The sequence below is a fragment of the Nothoprocta perdicaria genome, unplaced genomic scaffold, assembly GCF_003342845.1.
Source record: "Nothoprocta perdicaria isolate Ctin4 unplaced genomic scaffold, notPer1 scaffold_144, whole genome shotgun sequence".
In the NCBI taxonomy this organism is placed as follows: domain Eukaryota; kingdom Metazoa; phylum Chordata; class Aves; order Tinamiformes; family Tinamidae; genus Nothoprocta; species Nothoprocta perdicaria.
The window spans coordinates 1864637-1881662 of NW_020454583.1; positions in this window are offsets into that span (position 1 = coordinate 1864637).

Genomic DNA, 17026 nt, shown 5'->3' on the forward strand with positions numbered 1-17026 from the left:
TGATGCTTGGCAGTTAAGCAACCATGAARTCATTAACACAGCATTGTATTTGTTTTGACTCATGGTATAACTGAAAACTCCTGTGGTGACCATCATGTTAACAGATGTAAAGAGGCTGCTGGCTTGGAAATGTTTGCTGGCTTGGCATTTTCTGAGGCTTGGAGTGCCCTGCGCAGCCTGGACTAGGCAGTCAAATCACAGTGGTGGATACTGTGTGCAGAAGAAGTGGCCTTGCTCCATCTGAACTACTTTTGTGTGGAATCACCTTTTCAGCCAAATCTACACTGACAGGTTTTCCCTAGGTCTGGTAGTTCTCTGTGGCAATGCATTTCTTTTGCAGTATACYCACCTGGCTGTGTACTCAACAGCAATGTCAACAAAATCAAGTAATCTTAAAATTTCGTGCCAGTACTTGCTCTAGGATTTATCTGGTTCATYCTGGGAATTTTGAGGCAAGTCTTAGAAAGCATTTTGTGTGAAGAATGAAAAGTACGTACTAAATGTTTTCTTCATTTGCAAAAAAAGAAAAAATATCCTGGCTTGTCCTAACTCTGTGACTTGGCCTGAAAACTCAAAATTTATTTGCTGTTGGTCTTGGCTATGGAATGTGTCTTTTTGCTAATCTTGGAGAGTTAATGAATTAAGTGCAGTTACTTATTAAAGCAGCTCCAATGATAACATTGCAGAGATTCTTGCAGCCCGTGGTACCAGCCTCGGTGCTCACCTGGGCCCTGGGAGGGCTTCAGGAGCTGCTTGCTGCCTCAGGGAGTCATTGCAGGAGTGCTGCCAGTCTCAGCTACTTGGACCATGTGGTTGCTACAGAAGAACTACTGCTCACAGAAACTGTAAACACTTAACTCACTTCAGACACTTCCATTGGTCCTTGATGAGTTTTTCCTGCAGTGATATGAAACTTGGGGAGATTGGGACATTCAAGAGTAGAAGGTTTATTACCTACATGTGCCTTCACCTTCCCTGTTTATTAATCTGGACTCTACTCCCTCAAGGACTGAAAGATGGCGCTTGCTCTTTCTTCAAGAGTTGTGTGTGATGGCTAAGTCAAGACTGTCTCTTTAGCGAAGCCTCGGAGAAGTCTGGATGCCTATAAAATGGAAAGTTTTTTTTTTTTTAATTTTAAAATAAGTTGTTTTCATTTCTAACAGTTATATGCCCTGCTAAATTGGTCTTGCCCCTCACTTTTGTTCAGAGGAACAGAACAAATGCAAAACTTTTTTGCTTAGGAAAGAATTTTGGTATATTAAATTCTGCTTTGTAGTCTGAATTTAGACTTGCCATTAGATATTTGCACGCTTCTCCTGTGAGATTAAGGCATGTGCTATCACCAGGAATCTCTTTCCTCTTTAATTATGAGAATGCTTCTGATGAGTCACCTCTGAGTTCTCTCTTGGGTAAATAAAAAAAGTCTTTGGGTATTATTTTATTTCCTCAATCTCACATGATTTCTTTAGCATTCCTTGAACCTGTTCCAGTCTGTCAATATTCTTCCCTAAAGAATGGCAGACCTGGGCCCAGTATTCCCATAATGGCTTCACCTCAGCCATATACACGGTTTTACTACTTCCCTCTTGTGCTTGTTACCTTCYTGTTTATGCACCTCATGGACCTAGCAGTCCTGGTAGCTACAGGACTGTACTTGGGAGTTCCCATCTAGCTGCCTGCTGTGAATTGCAGGTGCCCCTCAGAGCTGCTGCTCTCCTGTAGCAATCCTTTATCTTGGGAGTGTGATCCTCACTCTTCTTTTCTTGGACTTTGCCTGTATGTTTAAGATTTTTTAGGCTTGCTCTGTGTGTTCAATGCAATTCAAAACAATTCAAGACAACTTAAATAATTGACTCATCTTCAGTTGTATTTATTCTCACTTTCAATCTTCTTCCTCCTCCAACTGTTACCAATTGATTTGTATTTTCTTTCACGTCATTGACACAGAACAGCATTGTTTCAGAAACCAGATCTCTGCTGCTCCCATTAAAAATGCTACTGTTGGATGATGAATCCCATTTCTAGTTAGAAGGTGTTTATTCATGTGTGTGAATTCACTGTCAGCCCCTTTTTAATCAATTTAACATTGGCTGCATTGATTTTGCGTAAGTGCTTCTAAAAAGTCAAGATTTCTAGCAGCCCAAGTCTCAATGCCTTATGGAAATCYGATGTGCAACTAAAGAGATCTTTAATCACTCAAGCTCTGGATTCCGTCCGAAAACAATAATAAGTTTATTTGACACGACTTATTTTCAGTTAAACCAGGTTGATGAGAATTAATTATGCTGTCATCTTTTGAGAATATAACTTGGATGTCTATGCTAAGAAATTATGAGTAAAATACTTTATTTGTTTTGCATAATACTTAGGATTAGCTCAGACTGAAGTTTGTAATATGTAGGAAATATAATTTGTTTCCACTGAATTTCATCCATAAATTCAGGCGTGTGTGGAATGATGAGCCGTAACTACCAGCAGAATCATTCTTGAGTGTCTTTTTTCCTTTTTTTTTTTCTTTTTAATTCTAAATGCATGTCCTCCCCCCCTCAAAAAAAAAAAAAAAAAGAAAAGACATGACTTATGGGTAAAAAGTATGTGTGTATTCTTTTCCCTTGGTTTGCTCTTCTGTCTCTCTCCACTAGAGAGCTTGGCAGACTGTTTTAGCATTACTGATTGCAATAACACACCAACAACAATCCATCTATAAAAGACAAACATAGTACTGATTTCAAAACCTTTAACAATAGACATCCCATCTGGAGCATCTAAAGTTCTAGCATGGTTTCTTTTTGAGTGTGAATATTGAAACACTCCATTCTGAGAAACCAGCAGTAAAATTGTTTTTGATATGTAACATACTCAACAGTTTAAAACACACTTTTTTTTTTCTTTTCTTAGTTAGTTATCTTCACTATAATTCATGAACAATAAAATATGCCTTTGCATTCCTTTTTTTTTTTTTTTGTTATCCTTTCTTACCCTATGTTAAATATTCTTAAATAAAAAAGCAAAAAGTACTGTAGTGGTGATGGCAGCTGTGGGTTTGATACTGCTGCAAGTTATTTTATCGATTGAGGCATTTCTTTGTCTAGTTATGTGGTTACCAATGGCATATCCTATTGAACAGAATAATAACAAATATATCTGTGTCACTTTCCATCTGTTGATCAGAAAGTACTTTACAGGCATATTCTTCAGAGGGAGGAGGCACTGTTATCCTGACCTTAGTGAAWGGGGAAGTTTAGTCACAGAAAGCATATGTGATTTATTGCATAGCGGGGGAAAGTGATGCTTTACACTTACTGTCCAAGCCTGTGACCTAGCCAAAGCGCTACAGAAAATATTTGATTTATGTGCATGGGGYGAAAGCTCAAGAAACAAGACCAGATGATGCCAAAGCCACTCAGCAAGCAAGTTGAGGCTTTCCAAGGTTTTAGTAAATGTAATGGGTAGTCTTATCAGAAAGTTGTCTTCTATGATCTGCCAATCTCACTGGGAGTTTTGTGTACTGAAATGCTGCAAGACCCAGCTGTTCAGCTCTGAGGCCTCTCCTCTGGCATGCAGTGATTCAGGAGTCTCATATCAACCAGTGTATTGACATTATTATCAACATCTGTCTAAAATTAGAGGAATTGGGAGGAGGACATTTGGGAAACGGTCAGAATGGGACTTTTTCGGTGTTGTTAGACAACYTGAATCACTCTCGTGTCAGCTAATAAAAATGTTTTTGGCACAGCAGCTATTTAAACAATTGAGGTTCCTGTGGCTTTATTAAGTCCTATGCCTGAAGGAGCAGCTCCTTGAGCCAAATGAGTCAGTGAGTTTGTTGCAAAGTAAAATGTTAGAATAATAAGRTATTTTTGTTGTATGTGCTTGTAGTAGCTGTGCAGCTTTGTTTTGTGAACTGAGTTCCCGATTTAGGTTGAGTTTGAGATAGATTATATGGCCACAAGCATGTTGTCATGTCAGTGATATATGGCAGAAGAAACTCTTGACAGCTCAAAATCAGGTGACAGCAAAGAACTTGAAAAATTAAACAATTAAATAGTTGCACATTATTGTTTAACTTTGATAACAAAGAAGTTCAGTATCATGAAACATGAACGCTGTGATTTAGTTTTTAAAAGAAGTGAAACATAATTGTGACACCACAGTTTGGTGTTTGAAGTCCGGATTGAAGCCTGGCTCGTAGGTGGGTCACTTTCCAATGCAAAACAACATGGAAGCCAGTTTTGGGGAGTGTGATGCATCTACAGCAACAGGCACATTTCCTTCATAGCTTCTGGCTTAAGAAGCTGCTGGGTTAAGTGGGGAAGGGAGTGGAGGCTGAGGATGATATATTTGGCCAATATGGCTTGTGGCAAGACTGAAGAAGGTGAATAGTGGCAGCTACAGCATCACCCTACAACCAGTGCTGCTGAGGATTTGGTCTCTGCATTTCCCTCTGCCTCTGTCATTTCTTAATGGGAACCAGAAATGAGTCCTATGACACAAAATATGTAGCTGTGGTATGAGCAGCAGTAGCACTCATTTCAGCTGTATAGAAGTACTTTCAGCAGCTTTACAACTTTCCCCATGAGTACTACGGTTTGGTTTTGCTACTCATATGGCAGAATGCCTTATTGCAAAGCGGATCCTTCAAAAGGATCCTCTCTGGGGATGCTTGCTCTAAGTGTTTTACAGCACCTTAGGCAAACCTTTGGTTTCAAACGGGGTGGTATTGCACGGTTACCACAGAAAGCTGGAAAGAATTTCATGTGAGCACCAGCGCTGACGAGTTAACCTGTTCAGGTTCTTCATTTCTGCTGCTATAGGGGGAAACAGCAAGTATGGCACTCATTTCTCTGCAGGCCGCTTTCTTTCATCCTGAAATAAGGATGATAACTTGATGTGGATTTGCATCAATGCAAAGAGCCTCCTGAGATGATCTCCATTTTAAAATATTATGCAGTGCTTAGTAGTACAGAGGAAGATGATTTCTCTTTAAAATCTAGTCCATCCAGGAAGAATTTTCATGTATTTTCTCTTAGGAAGTGCTGATGGAGGTGTAACTGAGGAAGAGATGTCTTGCACTGTCCTCTATATTACGGTGTGTCTTAATGGACACACTGAGAAGAAGAACATTTTTAATGTTAAGGATGGTTCCTCCAGCTTGTTAACATGGTGGTTTTCCAAGTGATTTCAGTATTTTTCATGCAATCTGCAAATACAGAAATCCTGTTAGGATTCAATTCCTAACAGTTCCTAATTCATCAATGCCTTGATGAATGAAGAAGTTGATACTGCTCAGTTGTGCAGGGATGATTGTCCTCCCCTTCCCCAAAAGTAGAAGAGTATAATGTACTACCTGGAGGAGTTTTAAATGCAGACTTTCATGTGGTTTTAAAAGTGGGAGATTTCAAATGGATATTTTTTCCTTTGAATTAATGGATAGCAGTGCATTTTTTTATCAGCTGGCATAAAAAAAGAAATTGAGGGGAAGGAAGGTCAGTGATTAGAGAGGAATGTCTTGACCTCTATTCCAGACTGAAATGAAAAAAATATGAGAAATACTCCCTAAACTCCCAAAACCAMCTGTGGATAAGCGGTGGCTGTGGTAGTTAAGCTGTCATTCATGAAAACTGAGGAAAGGCAGAGGGATGGCTGTTTACTTTAAACATCTTTGGAAAAGAGGATTTCCATGACAACACAGAGTTCGGTGCTAGCAGTGTATGATAACAAAAAAAAAAATCTGCCTCAAGATATTTTGCTGAATCTCCTGACTGAGCTCCTCTGTCACCTAAATATTTTCAATTTAGGATGTTGAGTAAGGTGTGTGTGYGAAGAGGAGAAAATGTTGGAAATCAGTTGCACTATAGCATCAGTACCTGGCTCTTGGGTTACCTAATAGCACAGTAGGATCAAGAATTTTTGCTAGTGGTTTGCAGTCTGATGTGGGCATGTCTGCACCAGAACGTACCCGTTTGCAAAAGGTGTTAAGAAATTGCTTCACAGAGATGTGGCATTTGTGTCTCACTGCATTAAAGTTCTCAGATTAAAGGCACTCTGCAAACAACCACCGCTTTTAGAAAGTTAGCATTTGTCAGCAGTGGTTCCATGGCAGTTTTGAATATATTGTGCTGATGTATTCTGAGAATACTGAAATGTTCAAGGAAGTCAAAGTATACATAGTGCAAAGTACTCCAGTGCATATTGTCCATCCTGTATTATCTTAGCCCACTGTGTGGGAACAGTTCKTTATAGCAAAAGTGGCAATTGCTGTGAACTGTGAAGGGTAATTAATTTTCTGCTGATAATTAGCTTGATGGGAAGTTTTGGTCACTATTGTGGTTTGGAAAGGCTGATAAGAATGAGGCAAGATACAGATACTGCTAATCATGGCAAGACTGTTTTCATTCCAGTGTTTTGCACACTGTTGTTTACAGTGCCCTAAATGGAGGAGTTTGGGGAAAAAGTGCTCTGAGGTCCCTTCTAGACCTCAATGAGCATCTCTCATTCCCACACTGATTGCAGGGGATGTAGTGAGAACAGGAGATTTCAGACTCTGAAATGACTAATATGTGTGTGGGCAGACTTGCTACATGTGCATAATACCTCGTTCCTTCCAAGTTATCTGAAGCTCTCTCTGTCTGCACAAACCTTTTCCCTGCAGTTTCCTTCACAATATTACCTTTTGCATTTCACCTTCACATCAGTACTAGCAACGTGGAGCATGTTAATCTGTACCATAAAGCACTAGAAAGCTGCTCATTAGTAAGTAACACATTTAACCATCAACTAGCCATTGTCATGGTTGAACAACCGAACAGCAGAAATGTTAACAGTTTTCACTTTTTTGGTCTGCCATTTGTTTCATTCCCTCTGCTCAGGCAGAGATTTACTAGCAGTTGAAGGCTGGCTTTACTTTCTTCGCTGCAGGATGCCCTTGCAGAGCTGTGCAACCGCTCTCCTCTGCTTCTGCCTATCAGATGGCTGCTGCACCTGACCCTGTCCTCCCTTCTCTCCTATTTCTTATTTTCTCCTCTTTCCTATCTGCTACTTTATTTTAATAGTCTGGTGTAACTAGCCAAGACCAGCAACGTGACTGTAATACAAAGGCAAATTATAAGCAGTGCTTTCAGCTTTCTGCTAGTGAAGTTTGCCAGGTCTCGCTGCAAGAGATAAGGCCATATTAGCTGTCTTTAATGACATTTCCCCAAAATTGCTTTGCAAGAGAGAAAGATGTCCAAGGAGAAACAGAAGTTTCTTTCTTGATGATTCTTTTTCTCTTTACATTTTAACTTAAAGAGRTTTGAAAAACATCTTAAGATCATCTTCAGCTTTTTATTTGTCCTCCAAAGTAAGCTTTATAACCTAACTACCATTTGAAGTACGATCAAATCGATATTTTTTTTAATGCTAAAAACAGTAGTAAGCAGTAATTATTTAACTGGGCTGCAGCATCACCCCCACCTCAAGTTATACCACTTTGGGGACCAGAGGCAGTGAAGCTGTCTGTGTCTCACAGACTCTCCAGTTTTCTCTGCAACACTCTTGGTGTTGCAAAGAAACAGCCCTACATTATAGTGCCTGTGAAAGAGTATCTTAAAGTCTGAGGACTGAGTATTTACCTGCCAAGTGGGGCCTCATTTTCTCATCAGAGCAGCAAGTGTGCCCTGTGTGAGCAGACTGTGGTGCCCAGGGTCAGATACGTAGATTGAGGTGGCTGTAGGGTGCTAAGCAGGTCCTATGTAAGTCCCTGCTCTGAAGCACAAAGTTGAACTTGGCAGTGAAGCAACCCAGCTATTGTAGAGAAATATATTGTACAGAGAGGGTTATTTCCTCTTCTTATGCCACCCCAGCATTTTAGGAATCTATACCTTTGCTTTATTYGTCTTCATTGCATGTACCTGAACATCAAAGCATTTCTCAAGCTGTTCTGTGAAAAATCTGAGAGTTTTGTCATTTTCCTTCAGGGCACCTTGAAACTTCATTTCTGGGTAAATTATTACATGCATCCAAACTCTAATTAACTGGTTAGTATTGTAACAGTGATCAAGGGCATTAAAACACTCTGGATAGGAGTCATCTCCCCCAGATTTATCAACATATTATATCATTCAACTATAACCTTATCTTAATAACGTCTTGTCTTCTTTCCCCATAAATCCCTATGCACTTCCATTTATTTGCATTTTTCCTTGGGGAAAGCCTGTGAAAGACACCATCTTGTTAACTTTTAAGTCCTTTATAGGTGAGCCATACAAATTCTTACTACCGCCTGCCTCTTTTTGCACTGACACTCACTTCTGGCTRCTGCAGCCGGAACCGTGTATGTATGTACACATCTTTTGACTGTAGCATTATCCCCAGGTCCCTCTCTGTCCCCATTTGACTCTTGCTTTGCTTGATATATTTGAGTCTTCCTTGTTTGCCTGATCCCACAGTTAAAAGGAACCTGATCCCTCTTTTGGAGTTCCAGGGGTTCCACAGTAAAAATACTTCGTCATACTTTTTTTCTATTACAGGTATTTATTACACTGAGTTATTTATTAGGGCTGTGTTTAGATATCATTTCCTTTGAGGAAAAAGAAAATGACCACTTAGGATTAAAGTATATTCAAAGTSTGTTTTAGTTAGTATAAATGAGCCAGAATAAAACATTTACATGCAAATACATGCAAATATCATGAGAATGCTCTTTTCTGATAATACTACCATTTTTATGTGTATATATACTTGTAGGTATTTATATGTGGTTTGCCCTGTGTTGTGTCATCACCGTCCTGGTGCTTAGCGGACAGCTAACTGGTACATAATATTTTTAGGAAAAAGAATTGATAATATTTGAATATAGAACCATTTCATTCTGTTCTTTTGAAACCCAATGAAATAAAGTCCCTCTTCRGAAACAAAAGTTTAATTTGCTGTAATCTAAAATGTATACCGTCATGTTTTTTAAAAAAGATATTTTGTTTAATTTAATGTCTGATAAAGGAATTAAGTGAAACGAATGAAACTAAATGCACCCATTTGTAAGATAAGATATTATCAGTTCTGGTAAGTAAATAAAAAAACACTTTAAATAGAGCCAGTCGTATTTCAGTCAACTCAATTTAAATTAAAATATATCATAATCAAGCTTCAGATGTTCAGAAGTTTTAAGTTATTTCATTCAAGCCGATGGAGCCACCTACAGATTTGACTCTGAGTATCTACTAGGATATGCAGGCCAAATTTTTGAAAGGACATATGTTAGAGGTCTGTGCATAATGCAAATCTAGCTTTTCACTGAAAGTTTAATGAATGGATTTTTGTTAATACAAGTTTTAAAGGGATAATGGCTACTGTTTTGTTTAGGTACCACATCTTCAGGCAGGCGAAACTCCCGTCCCATAAGGTGACAGTAGTATGACGTGAACATCCACCACACACTGACAAACTGTGTGTTAGAGTCTTTAAAAGTAGTAGTTGCTCCACCATCATTTTGTGCATTTTTCAAGGCYTGGTTGTCTTGCAGGAAAAGACAGTTATTCTCTGTATTTTGTATGCCAATAATGTATGACACTGGGACACTTGAATGAATTTTGTTCACAAATAGATTAGATAAAATCAACTGCCATCTTTGTTAGTCTACTGGAGGTGAAGCAGTATTAAAAAAAAAAAAAGTAATATTTTAGTTTTATGCTTTTTTTAAAATTTGCCATTCAGTGTTATGTTGTGTTCATTTCAAATGAGAATTCTGAACCCCCTTTAAATTTTGGTTATGAGCTGATTTCTGAATTGAGTTGTTCAGCGAAAACCTTCTGCTCCGAGACTGGGTGCCAAGGAACACTTCTGCACCAGTTCACAGCAGATGGGAGAGTGGTTTTCTGGCCTACCTAATCAAGAGGATCCTATGCCAAGACATAATTGTGCTGATTTGTGTATAGATTCCAAACTCTGTGTTTGAGGTAGAGGCTGCATCTATAGAGAGGGTCAGAGTTTCTGGCACCACGAGCTGGTTGGGGAATGTTTGTAGTTAGCAAACAAAAACATCCTCTGGAGAACTTGTAACCATAGCAGAAAGCTCAGGCATTCCTTGCTTCCCCACTCACCCTCGGCCTCCGAAATGCTGCGCATACCTGACTGCTCTGCTGTCCTCCRTAAGAGAAGGTCAGCATTGAAAATGACAGTGCCTTGGTGCGGCGTCTGCCTTCCTCAGGTGCACCCTCCTTGAGGTAGAATTAAGGACTGAAAAGGGTGAGACGTGAGATGGGAAAGGCACAAGGCAGAGAAATCGCTGCATTAAAGCCCTTTCAGCCATTTCGCTGTGGCTTTGGCATTTGGGCAGAAGGGCAGCGCTGCAAGTTCTGCTGGATTCCCCGGAGCCGTCCCCTTTAGGCTGAAGGATCTCAGTAGATGTATCATCTTTTATCGCGTTGCCAAAAGTTTAGCRCTAGTCAACTGAAAAGAGAGCATCTGAAGGGGAAATGTGTTCCTCTGGCTGATTCCCTGGCCCTTACTTTTTTTCCAGTCAGGTATCATCTGACCTTGGCATAATTTTTCTTTTCAACAAGGAATTACAGGGCAATTATTTCATAGCTATTGTACCCCTAGGAATCTCGTTATTTATTTATACGTATTTCAATTTATGCCTCTTTAAAATCCAAACATGCTTTGTAATTTTTTTTTTTATTTAAAGTGGCCCTTATTATCGTCTTCAACATACCCATTCTTCAGGTGCCATCCAGGAAAGCTTGTGAGAGCTGGTAATTTTGCAGTATAACTCAGAGTTGATCAGGTCTCTCCCAGGGGGGAATCAAGCTGGAGAGTAAAATCCACAGCCACTGAGGGAAAATACCACATTGTGCTTGTCATCCAGATCTAGTGCTCAGGACRATCACTTCAGCTGCAGAGCTGCAAGAGGATAAAGTCAAGGGAGAAGCATCTGCACTGTGTGGAAACAAGTGGTGCACAGACCTGATATTCTCCCTGGTGCTAATTTGCAGATGGTGTGTGAATGCAGCTCCATGGAGAGATTACCATGATAATTCACTCTTGAGGATCAAAAGCTATGGATAGCTATGGATRTGGATAGCTGTGAGAGGTACATATAACGTAAAAAAACCCTTCAGCTTCTCCTTGCAGATGCAGCTGTTAACAAATATTCTTTGAACAGTTGTTGCCGATTGCCATGAGGAGCCTGGGGATCTGTGAAGRCTACTGCTTCACAACCGGCAAAATCAATGGCAAACATTCCCCCGCTGGCCGGGCTGAGCTCATTTTCCCTGTTTTCTTCTGACTCTCACTTATCTAAGGCTAGAGGCAGTTTGAGTACATCTGAGCTCTGATGGATCCTAAGTATATAGTCAATAGACTGCCTCTGTGCAGCAACCTGCAATATGTTTACACTGGAAGGAATTTTCTTACTCGGTTGAAAGCGTGATGCCTTGGCAGTGTATCACCTAATGGTTTTCTCATTTTTAAAAATAAACCATGAGGACTGTGTTCTTCATTTCTCGTCACTTTGAATAAATATTGCCAGTTGTCAAAAAAAAAAAAATAAAAAGGATATAAAATTCTAACATCTTGATTTGTTACCATTTTGCACTTGCGTTTCTCTAGTTGTGTAAACAGAGCGGGAATTAAGTAGTGGAGATTGAGGCTTGATGTGCCAAGCTCCTAGAATACTTTGTGTCCATTATGTTTGAATTCGTTCAGCTAAGCCCAAATAAGGTTTCACTTTTCAGTATAGTTTAGGCTTCTGTCCAATCCGTCCAGATTGGCAAATTTCAGTCCAGATGGTTATGATAGATATGGTACCCTCTCTTTTAATCTTGACTAAAGAAATTTTGACAAAGGGCTGTGAATTAAGTGAGCTAAGGGTAGCAATGACTGCATGAATTTCACGTTTTTGCCTAGTCCATCTGCCAGGCTGAAAAGAGGGAATGCAAGAAAACCATTTCAGTACAAATTAGGGTGTCTGAATTGCACAAATCTAATTAGTTATCAGGGAGGGCATGTTTCTRCTATTACTACTATGGAAAAAGAAATCTTTGGGGGAAAATGGGCTTTGAGTAGTAAATCTTTCCTTTTCAGGCTTGCCATCCATTTAGAACCTTTGTCACACTTTTACATGGAAGTTTTGAACACAAATCTTTTTCTTTCTCTCTCTCTCAGAGTGCAGGGTGCATTAATTGTTGATGGCATGGACAGAAAYATATTCCTTGGAAAAATATAACCAAAACTGAGCGTGATAAACAGCCTGTCCTATTGTTATGAGTTTGACACTGTGTTTTATTTGTCAATGAGATGACTGACTGATGATCGGGAAATCAGCATAATAATCTTAAGAATTATTGCTTATTTGTATGCAGAACTCAAAATGTTTTCTAGGGGACTTTTTGTTTGAAGAACATTTTGGAGAACCCTTCCTTTGCCAGACTGGGAAGATCACTGAAGATCACTTCATGTGGCACAGCTGAATGTTATCTTTCTATAGCCACAACTTTCCTTCACAACAACAGTTTGTGCTTTCCTCCAGTCAGTGGTAACTCTAACTTGCTGGTCCTCCTTGCTTCTTCCTGAGAAGCTGCTCTGCAGCCATCTGAACTCAGTGAAGTTCCTGCTGTTTTAAGTCCAGATCCGTCCCTTCAGGGCACATCTTCACTGCCTTCTCCTGCTCAAAGATGTTGACAGGCTCTTAGTCTCATCTCCTCAGAAGATTTTGGCTCTTAGTTCTCATCAGGGCTGCTGTTGACCCCTTTTCTGCTTCTCATTGTAGGCAGAAATGTGCCATTTGATTTAATTCCTTCCATGAAGGCAGAAGTGTTGAGCAGAGGTTAGAGCACCCAGCAGCAATTTTCACCATCTTCCACGCTGATGGTGAGACCATGGTGAGATGGCTTTAGACCTGGTCTCTGTGTGGAGTCTCATCTGGAAGGCATTCTGAAACAGAATTTTAGCACGTGATTTTAACCTGCCTTTGCAGTAGAAAATGTTATACATGCTGGTACTTAGGCATAGTTAAAAACATTTGTTCAAATGGATATTAATAATAACCTAGGAGTGTTTCAGCTGCACACTGGTCATTAGGAGAATGGAAGCAGGAAAGCAATTTACATTTTATTCTGCAGTAGTAGTTCAGCTGAAAGGCTAAAATGCCAAATAGCATGCATGTCCAAGGTCTGCTGTCACACTTTATCAAAACTGTGTTCACACAAATAAAACAGAAAGTTAGGTATACTGCAAATATGATAGGTTTTCTGGAATCTTTTTAACATACACATGGGTTCCAGTCTTAATACATATTTGCCATTGCTGGATATTTCAAATATACAATGCATTAACTTGACTGTTTCAAGTTTTTGAGTCCCACCCTAGTGCTTTAAGATGAAAACAAATTAAAAATATCTGCTTCCAACAGGCTGTATTTTGATAGCCCTTCGGCTGATCTCTTGGTTTTGAATAGTTGTGTCTCCTTATTGGACAAAATGTAAAGATTATCTAATGGAGATTGTTTTTACTTTTGGAGATAAGAATTTTGAATCTCCATTGTCTTCTTTTTTACTCCTCAGTGTGCACAAAAGATACAGAAACATAGGCATTCAATAATCTCCTAAGTTGTATGCATCTATTTTTTAATAAATTGGAGATTAAGAAAGAATTTGATTTTAAGGATCCTTCTTCTGGACTGTTAGAGTCTGTTAGAGAGACTCTGTATTTTCATGCCTATTAATGCAGACATTTAAAAAAGCTGAAACAAGAATAAATTGTTTAACAAGGTGGTTATTTTTCATACTTGCAATGATTACCATTTTTTATTGCTATGGGAATAGCAGACAACATTACCAAGAAAATAGTTTTGAAAATAAAATTAGGAGATAACAGGCTCTTAACTATATATATTTAATCTAAATGATTACTTTACGTTAAAGTAATTACTATTACTTCTTTTAATACAGTCTTGTTTCTCAGAATGTCATTTGTATATGATTTTATGATTTATATTGAACTCAACTTACAGTGACTTTTTTGAAATAAAGCTGATGAAAGATCTAGGGCATATAATTGTTTGTTATTGGTGCTGCATGCGCATGCAATTTCTAATAATAAGGTAGTCTTTAATACGTTTAAAAATCTGTGCTTGGAAAAGCAAGTGTGGATATGAACAGGTATATTTTTTTTTCAGAAGGATTTATGCACAAGCTGAAATGAATCCTCAGACCATTACAGGTTTTGTGCACTCASAAGACCTATATTCACTGAAATATATCCCTTGTCAGACCCTCAGACTTGAAAATTTGCCCATATGCCTGGCAGGTGAGTTCTGGGCCAGTAGCTCCTGGGCTAYATACTAGTTTCAATGGCTACATCTATATTACTAAATGCATCAGTTGCAGAGAGAGCTATCTGGCCCCCACAAATCTGATATGGGTAACTCACACCCACATTTAGGGACGCTACAAGAGCAGATTGGCCATATCTACACTATGTAACTCTCAGCCCTGCATCTCTTCCGAGCTATGTATAATGCCCCTTGTGTTGTCTTGGGACGTAATTGCTCTCTCCTGTGCATTTTCTTGGTTCCAGGTTTCTGAAATAGCCAGTGTGTTGTTTTTGTAACAAGAAATGGGGAGTATGCATCCAGTGACTCGGGACTGTGGGAGCAGAGCTCACGTAGCACTAGAGGTGCTAAGATAACACTAGAGTGGGGAATGAGGTAAGATGGAGACACATAAATCTGATGCAGTTTCCATCATACTATCTTTGGGGGATGCTTCTTGGAGCAAACTATCCCCAAGGGACACGTCCAGAAACTGACCTGAGGAGGCTGAAACAGCAAATAGCAAAACAGGATGAAGTGGCAATACGTAGCCTGAGGGCAATCAAAAGGGACTTTAAGGAATCGGGTCAGACGATCAGGAACTCRGGCGCGCAGGTCATTTTCTCATCCATTTTCCCCGATGCTGGCAGCAATATAGAAAGAAGTGGGAGGATACAGTCCATCAACAAATGGCTCCAGGGCTGGTGAAACCACAGCTTTGGTTTCTTTGGCAACAGGAAGCCTTGCATGGCACCAGGCATGATGGCATCTAATTGGATCCATCTTTCTCAAAGATGAAGAGGGTCCTGGGTCATGATCTAGTAGGACTCATKGAGAAGGATTTACACTAGATTTGAGGGAGAAGAGGAATATCATTGGGGAAGCAGGTGATGAGAAAGGTGATGGCCTGTTGTGCTACTCATAGCAGCCTAACTCAAGAGCCTGTGAAGGGTACCCAAACCCTGGAGAGGCTAATGGCAAAATATGAGAATTTCCRAAGGCTCACACAGTCAAGTTGCAGCTRCCACTGCTAGAATGAGAGGCACATTGGGAGCCCAACTAAAATGCCTCTATGTAAACACATGCAGCATGAGGAATAAACAAGGGGAATTGGAGATGCATGTGTGATTGCAGGGCTGTGATCTCAYTGCAATTACTGAGACATGGTGGGACAGCTCTCATGACTAGAATGTGGCCATGGAGGGCTTTAGGCTTTTCAGAAAGGATAGGACATGAACGTTTTGGAGTTGAGGTGACTCTCACTTTATGTGAGAGGGCAGCTTGCATGTATGGAGCTCAGCATAGGGGAGGACAAAGGGTGAGTCGAGAGTCTGTGGATGAGGGCCAACAGTGGTGACCCCATTGTGGGAGTTCACTATAGCCCTCCTAACCAGGAAGAGGGAGGGAATGAGGTCTTCTACATGCAGAAGCCTCACGATCACAGGCCCTGGTCCTTATGGGGGACTTCAACCACCCTGATGTCTGCTAGGATAATCACACAGTTAGGGACTGTCCAGGGGGTTCCTGCAGAACACTGCAGATGATAATTTCTTGATGCACGTGTTTGATAAGCCAACAAGGGGAGGGGTGCTGCTAGACCTGATACTAACAAACAGAGATGGTCTAGTTGGAAATGTGAGAGTTTTGGGCAGTCTTGGCTGAAGCAATCATGAGATGTGGAATTCACAATCCTGCATGAAGGAAGTTGGGCAAGGAGTAGGATTGCAACCTTGGACTTTGGCAGAGCTAACTTTGACTTCTTCAAGGAGCTCCTTGGAGGAACCTCCTGGGCCAGGGTCCTAGAAGGAAAGGGRGTCCARGAGAGTTGGATTATATTCAAACACCACTTTCTCCAAGCTCATAATCAGTGCATTCCTACAAGAAAGAAGTCCAGCAAGGTGGGCAGGTGACCTACGTGGATGGGCAAGGAGCTTTTGGGTGAATTTAAAGAGAAAAAGAGCCCATACATAATGTGGAAGAAGGGCSAGAACTAGAGTAAGCAAGAGATGTCTGGGACAATAGGAAGGGCTTCTATAAATACATCAGCAGCAAGAAGACTAGAGAAAATGTTAGCCCACTGCTGAATGGGGAGGGTGCGTTGGTGATGGAGGATGCAGAGAGGGCAGAGTTACTARAGGCCTTCTTTGCTTCAGTCTTTGCTGCTAAGCCTGGTCCCCATGAACTACAGAGTCTGGGCACAAGAGAGATAACTGAGAGAGAAGACTTTCTGATGGTTGAGGAGGATTGGGTTAGGGATTATTTAGGCAAACTGGCCACCCATAAATCTATGGGCCCAAATGGGATCAACCCGTGGATGCTGAGGGAACTGGCAGATATTATTGCTCAGCCCCTCTCCATCATCTTTTGGGAGGGGAGGTCCCAGAGGACTGGAAGAAGTCATTGTCACTCTAGTCTTCAGAAAGGGCAAGAGGAAGAAATCGGGAAACTACAAGATGGTGAGCCTCACCTCCTTCCCTGGAAGGGTGATGGAACAGCTCATCCTAGAGACTGTCTCTAGGCATGTCAATGAAAAGAAGGTGATGAGAGTGATGAGGAGTATTCAGGATGGATTCACCAAAAGGAAGTCATGTTTGACRAACCTGATAGCCTTCTACRAYGTGATGACTGTGAGGTGGATTGAGACAGAATGAGGTGGATTGAGAACTGGGCTGGATAGCAGAGCTCAGAGAGTGGTAATAAATGGGGCTGAGTCCAGCTGGAGGCCTGTGGCCAGTGGTG